This window comes from Mytilus trossulus, chromosome 8, assembly GCF_036588685.1.
Source record: "Mytilus trossulus isolate FHL-02 chromosome 8, PNRI_Mtr1.1.1.hap1, whole genome shotgun sequence".
NCBI classification, from domain to species: domain Eukaryota; kingdom Metazoa; phylum Mollusca; class Bivalvia; order Mytilida; family Mytilidae; genus Mytilus; species Mytilus trossulus.
Window position 1 is genome coordinate 20,265,144 of NC_086380.1, and position 12,563 is coordinate 20,277,706.

At 31.3% G+C, this 12,563-nt stretch overlaps 2 protein-coding genes across 8 annotated transcripts in view; one reads left to right on the forward strand and one right to left on the reverse strand.

Annotated features, from left to right (window-relative positions):
• The window catches only part of LOC134680692 (protein MTO1 homolog, mitochondrial-like), a 96,000-nt gene that overhangs the window by 26,546 nt on the left and 56,891 nt on the right, over positions 1-12,563 (reverse strand). The gene's annotated exons all lie outside the window — the stretch shown is intronic.
• Positions 1-12,563, forward strand: part of LOC134680691 (sphingosine 1-phosphate receptor 1-like) — a 30,072-nt gene that overhangs the window by 2,581 nt on the left and 14,928 nt on the right. The window contains exon 1 of one of the 3 annotated variants that reach the window (XM_063539845.1): positions 2,525-2,697. The exons of 1 other annotated variant lie outside the window; for it this stretch is intronic. The gene's annotated coding sequence lies outside the window, so the exon portion shown is untranslated. Of the gene's footprint in view, positions 1-2,524; positions 2,698-7,007; positions 7,310-12,563 lie in introns of those variants that run through there. One more of the 3 variants, XM_063539844.1, reaches the window with a different exon arrangement.

A 12,563-nucleotide genomic window follows, 5' to 3' on the forward strand; every position in this document is an offset into this window, starting at 1 on the left:
ATGACCTTGTTATACATGTAGAAATCACAATAAACACATATGTTTGTTGTCAGACCCAGATAAATTACTTATTAATAAAGAACATATTGACAGGCCACTGTCAGCTATCTATTATCAGAGAATTCTCCTTTGTCATCAAGATTTATATGATAATCTATATACAGCTATAAATTCAGTCTCTACGGACCAAACAAGCCATTTTATTGGTCGTATTAATTGATGAATACATTTTCTGTTGCAATAAGAAAGACAGAATATTGTTTCCTTCAATCTACTAAAATAATTAATCAAGAAAGGAGAGAGGAGATGTTAGGATGTCCCTACTTTTATAAAGATTGAGTTGTATGTGGAAAGTCTTTGGATGAAGGCTTCAGTTACTGCAGATATCACATAAACTTGATATATTACAATGATCATTGAAATTAATTAGCCAATTTAGGTCAAGGTCATATGAATCCTGCCAGAGTGCAGACATTTAGACATAACAGCAATGCCATAAAATAAAAATAGTTGACTTGCTTCTTATAGTATCTGAAAATGGACCTAAACACAACAAAACTTTGCATCAATCAGTGAACCGTGAAAATGATATTTGCCAAACAGTTTTGTACACTTTAAAGTCATTTCATGAAACAATGAGTTGACGTTAATAGTATAGTATCAGTGATAATACCTTATCAAGAAAACTTTAATCTTGATCACTGAACCGCTGCAATGAGAATTAAGCAAATAAATATATAAGAGGTAAAACAGTCACATGATTAAAAAAACATGCAGTTTTTTAATGTAGTGTCCGAAACCATGAAAATGAGGTCATGGTCATTGGATATCTTAAGAACATATTAATTTGCAACTTTATTCAAAGAATAAAGTTAACCGGTCAGAGAGGCAAAAGATACCAAAGACCAGAAATACAAAACACATAAATTAAAAACAAACTGATACCACCATAGCATATAACAGAAAAAAGGACAACAGTATACAATACACAACATAGAAAACTATTGTTTCTGCTTGTTTGGTGGTGTATACTCCAATCTCATCCACCTTTGGCTAATCATTTCCAAATATGAACCTCTATTGCATGAAAACGAAATTGTAAATCTAGTTAAATAAAGAATACCGGTAGAAGTAATAGAGAACTTGAAGTAATTATCAGAAAAGTTCAATTCGAAAGAAAATGACAAATGCTTGCCTTCATATTTTAAGCTTTCGATGTAAATCAGAATTGTACAAATGTTTATTGTGCTCTCAACTAGACTCCAACATAATCTTTCTTATTATCATTCATGAAACATTAAATTTGAAGAACTACTTCATAAATTTATCTGGCATTAAATAAAAATAAGCAAAAAAAATAAATAAACAAACTATTTTTGACAGTTTCTGGTTAACCAGTTTCAAAATCAGACAGAAAAATGAAGACAACTGTTTTTCAATATGATGTGAAAAAAATAATTTGTACTGTATAGATACCTTACCCAAAACATAACAGTTGGTAAAGTCATTTATTATGTACAAATAGACAAACAGAAATAGTCAAACAAAAATAATAACTGGAAATTTCAGGTTGGCTAAAAAACTATTTTCATTCTTGCCTACACATCAACCAAAAATGTATCAACTAGTGCATTTTAGTCCTTTCTCAGTGAATTTAGTTTTAACATATTTATTCATAGTGGATTGAATTTGGAAACAATTAAGTAATTGCAACTCATAGTAACCCCTTTCCACTTTGAGGGTGCGCGTGCTGCCTAGTAGTGGCATTAGCCTGCTTTTTTTTTCGAAATATACTAGGGTGTCTTTTACGTGCAAGAGATATGGCTCTCTTTTAACATGGGTCAGTCATTTAACGTCCCCTTCCAACGGACAATAATTGTTTCCTCAAGTCCATGCTCGCAAATGGTGTCAAGGGTCTGAGAGCCGAAAATTCAATCCCTGAAATTTTCTCCCTGGAACAGGGGTCGAACCAGGAACCCTAGTGTAAGTACTTAGTAGTCCGATGCACTAACCACTACACCACAGCTCTCAGTGAATTTACAGATATACCACTTTTCATAACATTCATTGGTGATTCGAATCACTAATTTTTATTCTCAATAAAATACATATTTTAGATTAGCATATTGATAGGTAATTAATTAACCCAAAAATAATATGATAAAAAAGAAATCTGTGAATAAACATGATGGTGAATATAGTAGACCTCATCTAACTCAACATGTGTCTGACTCAGGGTGGGTTCCAGCCTCATGTCCCTATTTAAATGCATTGATCCTCCAAAAAAGGGGGTGTTCCAACCGCTGGTGCCCCTCCCCACTGGATCCAACACTGCGGACTGAGGATAGTAAATAGTTCTAGATATGGTTTGACATGTTATTGAATGATACTATATAGTAGACCCTTACCAGGCTAACCAATCAATATTATAACTAATACTAAACCATGCATGTGACTGTTACCACATTTTATACTATTTAATGCTGTAGAGTTTGCTGAAGACCCTCACCTAACTGTTCCCCTGCTGAATGTTGATACAGTACCAGTCTAAACTGCTCAGTGCTATATCATAATTAAGAATTGAGAATGGATAGGAATATAGTTTATATAGAATCATAACTAATATTGGAAATTATTAAATAATTTCATGTTGTGCTACGGAATTAAATAATCTATACATTTATTATTTATTCTGAGGTAAGAATATTACATTTTAATTTTTTTTTGGTTACCATGGTAAAGATGTAATTAGTTAGGAAGACACACAATTTCTTGGAATGCCTGTCCCTAGAGAAAAATCATGTCAGGAAAATGAAAGAAAAATAAGTACAATTTTTCACTATATATTTTAATTAAGTACGATGAAATTCTGCTGGTCATTTAAAAATAATGACCATTGAAATAAGTATTTAATATTGTATTATACAATTTCTATAAATTTTAGATAAACAGGTCTTTATTAATTATATAAATGTGCTCTGGAAAAAATCAAATTAAAACAAGATTTGAAAAAAAATTCCTTTCCATTTGTGAAAGCTATAATACATTCATTTACACTTGAATACAATGAATTACAGAGCTAGGTCAATACCACTGCTAGTGAACTATCTGTCCTGAGGGTTATAATCATCAGCTCTGTAATCAGTATACTTTGGTACAGACATGATATGTAATAAGCAAACCTTTTTTTTCGAATGTCACTAGAGGTCTATATAAACTAGAAATTTTCAAGGTTTCAACTCCCTCAGACAGGGAAAGTTGACCTCAGATGGACTGGGCTTTTTTTTTTAGGTCCATTATGATTGAAAAGCGCTTCACCTGTTTCTATTCGTAAAAATCCTTGACTTTCAAATATTCTGTTTTGAGCATTCCTGATTGAGGTAAATCCAAACAAGAATGTGTCTACAGTACACAGATGCCCCACTCGCACTATCATTTTCTATGTTTACTGGACCGTGAAATTGGAATAAATTCTCTAATTTGGCATTAAAATTAGAATGATCTTATCAAAGGGAACATGTAATACTAAGTTTCAAGTTGATTGGACTTCAACTTCATCAAAAACTACCTTGACCAAAAACTTTAACCTGAAGTGTAACAGACGAACGAACGGACGCACAGACCAGAAAACATAATGCCCCTCTACTATTGTAGGTGGGGCATAAAAAGCAATCCTGACACATACAAATTACTCAATTGTAGTTTTCATTTTTTACCCTGAAAAACACAATTTTCAAATATATAAAAATAATAATTTTTGAACATGTTGAATAGGTAATTGAATATTAGGACCCTGAGGTGCCTATATCTTATTTGATTGTCTTATTATTAAAACACAGAGATTTTTCAGTGATAAGATGTCTAAAGTTTCTACGATATTAACATTCACAACAGCCTGTATTGAACTCCTGGAGATTTAGTGATAATCAAAATACTATTTGTGTGATAATCTGAGATTTACCAACCATATACTTAATATAGTAGCTGCACAAGGGGTGGGGAGATTACAATCCACACCACTAGCTGTTAGTAAGCAACTTTGTAAATTCTTCATTAGAACCACCAAAAAGAAGTGCTTCTTCATTTTTGTTAAACTTCACGGTGATTTTCCTTTAGATATGTGTTACATATTTGTTTTTCATTTTTTTAACATAAATAAGGCTGTTAGTTTTCTCGCTTGAATTGTTTTACATTGTCTTATCGGCGCCTTTATAGCTGACTATATGCGGTATGGGCTTGGCTCATTGTTGAAGGCCGTACAGTGACCTATAATTGTTAATTTTTGTGTCATTTTGGTCTTTTGTGGATAGTTGTCTCATTGGCAATCATACGTACCACATCTTCTTTTTTTATATTAGAAAAGGTGTTTTAAATTTGATTTTTTTTATTTATTCAAATCTTTAAAATAAATGCATCCAATCTCTTACTAAGAGCAATTCTCTGTAACCACCAAAGAAATTCTAATAGGGTCTCAGCACACATGGTCTCAGATTTAAAATTTGACATCTGTGCTGGCCATCTATGACAGATATCCATATAATCTTAGTGAATGGTTCAGGCCAGTTGTGGTCATTACTACTGATAAAAAAAATTTATATATCTGGAAAACAAATGAGCTCCAGTTGTATGAAGCAAAATATTTTGGCCAGAAATTGGTATACTCTCATTAAGGGTTTGTACTACTCATTTACAAAGTAGGAAATGAGCTATCGCCCTAATAAACTTGCCATTTAGAATAGATTAAAAAAGATTGTATATTAACATAACTAATGTAGATTTGTTTCAAAAGTAACTCTCCAAATTTTACCTAAGAATGAGACTGGGTACTGGCTATTTTTTTCACAAACAGTGTAGAGTCAATCTCAGTGGATTAAGTCTGCCCTTCTTATAATGATACAGAAAAATAGTTATGAATTCAAAATTGTATACTAGTATTCCATTATCTGCAATCCGTAAAATAGCAACAGAATCTTGATTCCCCTGTTAATCATGCCCTCAAACAAACTTTGCTAACCTAATTAATAGTGCACTGTAACCCATGCTGAACTGATATCGGCTCCTGACATATCATACAAAATGTTCTATTGTGAGCTTCCGTAATGATTTATCATATAATTGGAATAAATGGAATATTGATCGGAAATTAACGATAAATATATATCATTCTGCACTGTATATTCAATGTTTCTAGATAAATATATATCATTCTGTTTTCTATACCCAGTGTTTCTTAACTAGCTTTCTGACTTTTGCATACAGCATAAAATTGATTTTTGACATTAAATATGATTGCCTGCACGAGGCTAATAAGAAAACCTTGATTAGAACCAAACCTGCTAATAACATTAGTTCTCAACATTCACTAATATTATTACAACAAAATCAGAATATTTCTTAGTATCTTGTTAGTGCTAAATTTAATCCTCAAGTTCTAAAAGCTTTTTTTTTGGTTCAAATAAAAGGGAAAAATTGGATTTATAAAAGGGGCAAATTGGATTTAAAATATGTTGTTTAATCTAGGTCAACCTCCATGACAGTTCATATATAAATCACTAAAGAAAAACTTATTTTAGTAAGGCCAGAGACATATAATATGTATTATATGTCTCTGGTAAGGCATACTCATAAATATAACACTGGAAATTCATAAAATTGTATTCATACTTGAATAGCACTTAATGGAGAACAGTTTAATAATTTGTTCCTTGTGGTAGTAATATAAAATCACTTGAAGATGTTCGTACAATAACTGATTGATGAATTCTCTTATTTCTCCAACCAAAGTGTATTATGACAATGTTATAGTCATTAAACTATTTTTGGAAAAAAGACTACTATATTACATAAATATTTGGAGTGAAAGGTTCTGAAATTGCTTTTTCATATGGCAGGACCCTTGAAAGCTGACCTTATTTATGTGGTATGTGTTTTGACCATTGTTGAAAAACATATGCTGACCTAAAGGTTGGAACCCTCCTTTTTTTTTTGACGATCAATGCATTTGAATGGGAGCATATAGTTGGAACCCGCCTTTACTCTGGATTGGGAACTCCCCTTTTTAAAATTGCTGGATCCCCCCCTGTCACCCTTGCAAGTAAACCTCTTTTGAAGCGATAAATTTGCAATAACATTTTTTCATATAAGAAGAATTCAAAAGAATATATCATTTATATTAAATTCATTACCTGTCAAAGGTGTGTTTACATTCATACAAAGGACTAAACAAATTTTAAAAATGTAGGTGTTTTGAGTTTTATAAAAGATCACAAAACTTGTATCAATTCAATGTGAAATTAAAGATTTAATTACTCACTTCACATTATAATTGAGTATTTCTGTACAAATGTGCTATTCACTATATGAAAACAAGCTGGTACAAATTTATATAGTGGGTCTCATTGGGGTCTAAGCATGACGCGGGATTGCCAATTTTTAGTAAGCGTGACACATGAAAGTCAAATTATTGTGTAGTGAAAACGTGAAATGAGGTCCAGTCAGGGACCCGGGAAATGACAAAAAAATGAGAATTGCTGACGTACATAGTGTAAATGGGATACGAGAACCTAACAAAACAGTAAGCAGGATCCGGGATCGGAACCCTCCAATGAGACCCCCTATAATTATATTCTATGTATTTATCTATTGTCAGATGTATATCCAATAAGACTTGCATTGCTTTCATACCAGACAATATAATTATATCAAATATCTGTCAAATATAATAAATGGAACCTTTGAACTCCACATGCTTAGCAAACACAAAAACCAAATAAGTGTGAAATTAAATAGATGACATATTATTAACATTAATATAACATATAATTATCTATAAAATTAAATGTATAAATCGGTTTCCTTAAGTAAATATTCCTTCAGTCAGGTCTCATATATATATATATACTTTAATTCAACGTAAAAAAACATGTCAATACAACTTTTTTTTAAACGGAAAAGGAAAAGTATTAAATAATGTCAACAATAGGAGTTATACATCAGCTATTACAATATTCTCCACTTGACGATTCTGTAGTCGGAGTCTTACTACAAAGTACAGTGTAATTAAAGCTATTGAAACCAAATTACATCAAAACAAATACTTGAATGGTCTTTACTGATGCACGCGGCAGGTTTAATGATACGGTAGACTATTAAATCTTTATTGATTGACTTATGTAGTTACTAAAGTCTACCAAATGTTACTGAATGCATTGTGTCACATGGAGGAGAAACATTGATTGTGTGGACTTACTACTACCGATTTTATATGTTGTGTCTTCTCAGCGGTAAATATTGGAAAAACTTCCTTAAAGTAAGTGGACAGAATGTAATTATTTGACTGATTTATAATCACTTTTGCCAAGAAGGTGCATTTTTTTAAGGATTTTGTTATGTAAGGACATATTCTTTAAATGCATGCTACGTATACTGCAGTATTTGAAATAATTAATAAAAAATTAATCAAAATCAAAGTCTTCATTTTTCAAAATTGTGAAAACTTTCAGCAGTTTAATTTATCAACTATTGAATGAAGTTTATCCTCAATGAAAATTGATCATACAAATGTTTTATCTAAGTCGATTTATTGAATTTTTATAGATGAACATATATATTGTTACAGTGCATGGTTTATTTTGAGGCTTTATAGGAAGCATACAAATATGCAATCAACTCAATCAAATTCAAAATTATGCTTCTACATAAATTTTCAATATCTAGTTATAAGCCCCCCTTTTTTAACCATTTACCAAATGTGAGTTATCATTTGACCTATAATGGTTTATTTTTTTTAAATTGTTATTTGGATGGAGAGTTTTCTCATTGGCACTCACACCACAATCTTCCTATATCTATAATTATCACTCATTTGATATTGTTCTTTGGTATTATAGTATTAGTATATTTCTTAAGTATTGATATTATATATAGTTTTGAAAGATTTAAAAAAATTAGGAGTTGTGGAGAAATGATAACAGTTACTATAATTGTATTATACCGGTAATTGACGAAACTCCCCTTCAATGATATGGGTTTTACTCTATCATAATATCAATGAATAGGGAGTATAGGTCCTTTAATGTACTGAAGGAAGCTATTTAGTACAAAAGACATGATCTTAAAAAAATGATTAAGAGAGCGCTCTTAATTTCCAACCTGTCTTTGTTGTTTACACTATTGAACTTGATCAGAAGAGATGGATTTAGGAGGAAGGAGGGAGGGAAGGAGTGCATGGTCTATGGCTGATTCTTAGTTGTGTCATTGGCAATCATACCACATCTTCTAATTTAATTTGCATGTTTATAAGGATCTGGATTCGCTAAGTTTCATCATTGCGGGTGGGGGTAATGCATTCTTTTAAACTAAAACAAATTGAACATTTCAGACCCCTCCTTTAGCAAGCATATTTTGGTAGGGTAAAAGAATACATCTCTACATCATATTGAACATTTAAGCCCCTTCCTTTAGCTTGCATATTTTGGTAGGGTAATACATCTCTACAAACTTATCCAGTATGTTACCTTTCAATCCTTTTGTATCCCAACATTAGTATATATTGAGAGTGGGGGTAATGCATTCTTTTAAACTAAAACATATTGAAAATATCAGACCCTTCCTTCTTAAGCATGCATATTTTGGTTGGGTAATACATCTCTACAAACATATCAAGTATTGAGCACATCAATGACTTGCATGAAGAACAAAGACACAGCATGTTGTTTCTCCAGACCTTCATGTTTTACAAACAAGTTGTTATAAATATATATAACAGACAACCAATATGTTGTTAATCCTTTATAATCAGGTATTGATCTGTGGAAACAGATGGTGGAAAAATCATTTGTCAATCAAGACTCTCAATATTTCATTTTTACTTTATACTTTGGGAAATGTTTTGATATTTTAACAATTTTGTAAAGAGAAATGCTAGTGCACAAATCTCAATATTTTTATATTATAATTTAGAGTTTCATTCCACATTATTGACCTGAAAGATTCTGAATAAGACTGCTGAGTTAACTGGTCTATTGACAAAAGAAGATTACACTTGTTAAAATGTTTTTGCCATTTCTGAACTGTGCAGGGATATGCAAAAGGTTTCATGGTACATTGATTAATGTTAAGTTTGTTTCTCATGCATTTTTAGCACTCTTGTATGCATCAAATTTAGAAACAAGAATGTGTCCATAGTATACAGATGCCCCACTCGCACTATCACTTTACATGTTCAGTGGATCGTGAAATTGAGGTCAATTCTTTAATTTGGCATTAAAAATAGAAAGATCATATCATAGGGAACATGTGTATTAAGTTTTAAGTTGATTGGACTTCAGCTTCATCAAAAACTACCTTGACTAAAAACTTTAACCTGAAGCGGGATGAACGGACGCAGGAATGAACAAACGAACAAATGAACTAACGGAGGCAAAGACAAGAAAACATAATGCCCCTCTACTATCGTAGGTAGGACATACAAACAGCTTCTGTGCAAGTTTCATAGCAAATGCTCAACATGATTTTTGTAAAGTGTACAAGTCTCTATAACTTCTGGTCATTTAATAGTTTCAGGAAATGAAAGAAACAAGAATGTATCTAAAGTACATGGATGCCCCACTCGCACTATTATTTTTCATGTTCAATGGGCCGTGAAATTGGGTAAAATTTTTAATTTGGCATTAAAATTAGAAAGATCATAATCAGAGGGAACATGTGTTTTAAGTTTTAAGTTGATTGGACTTAATTCAGCTTCATCAAAATGACCTTGACCAAAAACTTTAACCTGAAGCGGGACAGACAGATATGGACAAACCAACAAACAGACCGAGGCACAGATCAGAAAACCTAATGCCCCTCTACTATTGGAGGTGGGGCATAAAACATTTAAGAATAAAACATTGCAGTTCCTATTTAACAAAATCAATGACTATCAATGAGAAAAGATATTTATATGCTTTAATGTGAAAAGGCCTTTTTGGGATTCAAAATGAATGAAAAATAAAGAACAGAGAAACCAATGTTTTTGAGTTCAGCAAGGAATATGTCTAAAAGTGGAAAGTTTCAGACAAAAACAAGATATTTGCAGACCTGTTGACTGTTAACACTTTTTTATTCTCAGTAATTAACTTTCCAGATTAATTCCCCATTCTGTTTAGCATCAGATTTAATTGATCAATCCTACTTCCAGGAAATAAGGATGGACAACTATTAGCATGCTACATGAAAACAATCGTTACTTAAATAAGTATATATATCATCCATAGATATTTGTAACTTCAAAAACATAAACTGTCATTTTTCTAAATTTCTACAAGCCCTTCTATTTAACTCCAGACACTTTGAAAACAATTTAGAAAAATTAACTATAACTTTATAAAGAAATCATTAGTAGGAACAAAACAAAAGTTCAAAATTCATCCCACTTATTCAGTATGTATCTTGAAATGACATGACCCTGACAATGGCGTATATATACCAAATCCACAAGATTTTATCCTACTGTACAAGTATCAGACACAGAAATTATCAATTCAATAAACATCAATGCATAGTTGCAAAGACTTTCAAAATGTTTTTGACAGAACAATTGAACCTACCACAAGAAAAATATAAAGAGAAAAAAAACCAGAAACCAATAATTATATCATGGAAAACACTTAAAATATTTATAGAAGTCACAATTCATAACCTGGCTCATTTTAAATTCAATTCATATTATCACAAAATATACTATATGTATATGTTATGATTATAGTGATCTGAACTCAGTGACATAGACAGATACTGATGCAATCCCAACCTACTACATCTTTATAGAGATATTATCCAATCAAATAAAACTTACTGTCAAATCTATTTCATTGAAATCAGTGATATAAAAAACTTAAGAACAAAAACACTTTGAAAAACTTTATTACATTGTACTCAATGAATGAGATGCTGCTATGATAGTTATGCCATGATAAGTTATGGCAGTCATAAGCTAGATACTCAGGATATGTTATTTTTAAAGATTACTGTCTTTTTCCTTTCTAGCAGATCATGAGTGAATCAAACCAATATAACATGACTATAACAATTAAAAGATGTTGTATGATGGCCACACCATATGCATAGACCAAATGATAGCAATTATAGGTCCTTCCTTCAAAAATTAGCAAAATTTGTCTGGACAAACGTAAAACAATTCATATAAGAAGACTTAACAAGTATTAAGATTACAAAGAATTTTGTAGAAAGATATACAATAAAAACAAATATGATATAATATCAACCACTGAATTACAGGCTATTGACTTTATACAGTCACATACAGAATGTGATAGGGTTGAAAATGTATGCAGACACCAAAACCTTCCATAACCTTTGACATTGACAATGACTGGTTAATCACAAGTTTTTAAATTCAGTGAAAACTCTGAAATAGTGGTTACCTATGATAGATGCAGAAAGAATTATTATTCAATGACAGTAATTACAAACCCAATTTTGGACTTAACATAAACAATACTTTCATGCAGTTACTTATAAAAAAGATATAATTCTGAATGAATCAAGTATCTAACTGGGGGTAATAAGTTTTATATACATTTTATGAGAGACAATCTATCTTATCTTGATGAATGTAATGCCTTATGCCTATTTCCATCTGTTAAATCATCAAATATCATATGGGTACTGAAGTATCTATCAATAAACATTACATTTTCCCCCTTCTTCCAACAAAAGAATGTCCTTGAAAATCACAACTGTTATTGACTCACTGCAAAGTAACATGAAATCATGTTGATGAAATGAAATCATCCGTTTACTGCAGTATGAAATCATGTTGATACAATAAAATCTTTCCTTTAATCTTCTATTGATCCTGTAACAGATGGTTACATGTATACAATTAAAAGCATGTCTGACTTGCCAAACTTCTTTCTTTTAATCATAACTTTCTCTGGACACATTGCTTTCTGGGTAATGTGACCTTCTATCCCTTCTATAAAAAAATACCAGTATATCTGATTCAATGAATGTTTCCTTCAAATGTAAAAGAAATTCTTAAGTACAAATTTTTGTTTACATAACTAAGGCCATTAGTTTTCTCCTTTGAATTGTTTTACATTGTCTTATTGGGGCCTTTTATAGCTGACTATGTGGTATGGGCTTTGCTCATTGTTGAAGGCTGTACGGTGACCTATAGTTCTTAATATCTGTGTCATTTTGGTTTTTTGTGGATAGTTGTCTCATTGGCAATCATACCACATCTTCTTTTTTATAATGTCACAATTTCTTAATTTAATTTTAATCTTCTATATTTACAAACAGGGCTACAATAATTGATTTTGGTTTTGGGAGCTTGAATCTCCTTCACAAACCAGGAGAAATTGGCAAGTAATGTTTCAACTTGTATCCTATTGAAACTTTCTAAGACATGAACTAAAAGCCTTGTCATTTAGTTTCATTTATGTTTGTACAATATCACAGAAATCTTACTGAGTGTATTCTAAAATAGGACAAGTTTCCAAACACTGAAATTTCAACTTCTTGTACTTTGAAAAAAAACCTATAAGCTTTGGAAT